The 2,622-nt window shown below is 26.8% G+C and overlaps 1 non-coding gene across 1 annotated transcript; it reads right to left on the bottom strand.

Annotated features, from left to right (window-relative positions):
- Nucleotides 1–297: 297 nt before the first annotated feature.
- Nucleotides 298–404, bottom strand: LOC113785916 (U6 spliceosomal RNA). Its single transcript, XR_003472097.1, has one exon. It is a non-coding gene; the product is annotated as a U6 spliceosomal RNA (small nuclear RNA).
- Nucleotides 405–2,622: the final 2,218 nt, after the last annotated feature.

Below are 2,622 nucleotides of genomic sequence, written 5' to 3'. Positions count from 1 at the left end.
AGTGAAGAAAAGCAAAGCTAAACTTAGAAAAATAAACATGAAAAGTGTAGAGCTAAGTAAACAATCTTATCTATTGTGAAAAATAGCAAGAGTAAGAAGATGAATAACAAGTCAGACAAAAAGTGATAATGAAATGAAAAGGGTTGTCAAGTTCGATGAAATGTAGCTCCGTAAAGTTAGAACAGAAACATGAAATGCATCAGAAGAAGAGGAAGCCACCAATAAAAATATTTTCAAAAGCATAGAAAGTGAGAAGAAGCGAGAAGAAGATATCGAAATGAAGGGAAAAAAAGTAAAAAAAATTTGGACAATTTCTCGATTTATGCGTGTCATTCTTGCGCAGGGGCCATGCTAATCTTCTCGTGTAGCACTAATTAAACTTTGAGATACAAGCATTTGTAATCGATATGTTCCTTCGTTCAACCTCAATGCGAAAGCGAGCAACATAGATGCAGATTTTCCATCAACTCTTGTTCCAAAATAAACGTTTTTTCCACAAAGTATGCAGAATACAACATATATTTTCTTTTCTTTTTACATTTTTTATTTTATTATCTTTCGTACTTCATCTGTTTATGTACTGTGCCTGGACTAGTAGGCACTAGTTTTCATTACTATTCGGAAGCTTTTTTCCTTTCTAACTAGTCGCATCATTTTTTTTCCTTTTCAAATCAATAATAAGTGTTATATTTTTATGAGTTAAATAATTTCCATAAAACTTTAATTTTTGTTTTTGATTTTTATTATAAAAAATTTCTATTTTTTAATATCTATAAATTTTTTATCTTCATTTTTTTCCTTTACTTGCATATTTTTTTCCTTTACTTTCATAAGCTAAATTTCGGTAAAGTTCCTCATAACGACATAGAAGGATACTGAAAAATAATTGATCACATGATGGTTGACGAAGTAATATATTCATTCACATTTATTTAAACTTTTTAAATATATTTATTCATATTTATTTGAACTTTTTAATTAATTTAATGTATTTTATTTCATGTTATTAATGTAATTTTTCTTATTAATGTATTTTCTTTTAAATTTATAATATAATTTACTGTTTTTAATTTTAATTACTTTTAATAGTTATAATATTAATTTCCTATTTTAATTTTAATTATTTTTAATTTACTTATAATTATTTTTAATTTAATTATAATTATTTTTAATTTAATTATAATTATTTTTAACTATAACAATTTTTAATAATAATAAAATATTACTAATTAATAATAATTATTATTATTATTATTATTTATTAATGTATTATTATTATTATTATTATTATTATTTAACAATTACATAAAATATATAAAACCATTTAAAAAAATTTGAAAAATCCCTTTGGGAGATAAAACCATTTAACAATTACATAAAATATAATTATTACTATTACATAATTATTACTAATATTATTATTTAACAATTACATAAAATATATAAAACCATTTAACAATTACATAAAATATAATTATTACTATTACATAATTATTACTAATATTATTATTTAACAATTACATAAAATATATAAAACCATTTAAAAAAAAATTGAAAAATCCTTTTGGGAGGTCGCATCCCCGCCTAGCGACCTCCTACTAGAGGAAAAAAATTTGCTCTTTGGTAGGTCGCTCCCCCAGGGAGAGTTTTCAAGTAAGCCCTAAAAAGTATGGCATTTTGGTAACCAAATTGAAAAGTGGGACATTTTGGTTAACAATCCTAAAAACTAGGATATATTGGTAAAAAAATCCGTTAAATAATTTCCATAAAATTTTAATTTGTTTTTTAATTTTTATTAAAATTAAATTCTATGAACCATACTCTAGCCCTTATCAACCCGACGTATATTCTCCATCATAACACTATCAACCATACTCTAGCCAAAATGAACAAACTCAACATATCCACAATGTCTCCCAACAACTTTATCACGAATCTCTCCCAACAAGTCCACAATGTGATCTTCCACTTAGTGTCCATTATAATATCAATGAGAAAGAATTAGGTGATTATAGTGAAAATGATGAAACATACTTCGATGAATCATCTGGTGATGATGATATTGATGAAGATATGGAAGCAGAAGATCAACTTATCCCACCTGTATTCGATCCACCATTCCAAATGAAGAACATCAATCTATCCACCGCAAACCAACCAACTGAATTTGATCACATGTTCATTGACGAAGTCCCAAATTTAGGTGGAACTCTTGAAGTTGGAATGAAGTTTCAAAACAAGGATGAATGTGTACATGCAATCAAGCTTTATCATCTAAAACAATCATTGAACTTTGTGGTGCAAAAATCAGATCTAGAAAGGTACGCTATTATTTGTTCACATCCAAATTGTTTGTTTAGATGTAGAGTTTCAAAACGCAAAAAAAAATGAATTGTGGGTGATTGGAAAATTGAATGCGCCTCATACATGCACAAATTCTGCACTATCACAAGATCATACAAAGCTCGATTCTAACATGATATGTGCAAGTATAATGCAAGTAATGAGGATGGACCCTTCAATCAAAGTGAAGGTCATTATTGCTCAGATTCAGGCTTTGTATAACTACACAATTAGTTATAGAAAGGCTTGGTTGGGAAAAAAATAAGGCAATCGAACAAA

This window comes from Cicer arietinum, chromosome 3 (assembly GCF_000331145.2).
Source record: "Cicer arietinum cultivar CDC Frontier isolate Library 1 chromosome 3, Cicar.CDCFrontier_v2.0, whole genome shotgun sequence".
Classification (NCBI taxonomy): Eukaryota; Viridiplantae; Streptophyta; class Magnoliopsida; order Fabales; family Fabaceae; genus Cicer; species Cicer arietinum.
Note: the sequence above shows the minus strand (reverse complement) of the source record. Positions and strands in the feature narration are given on the sequence as shown.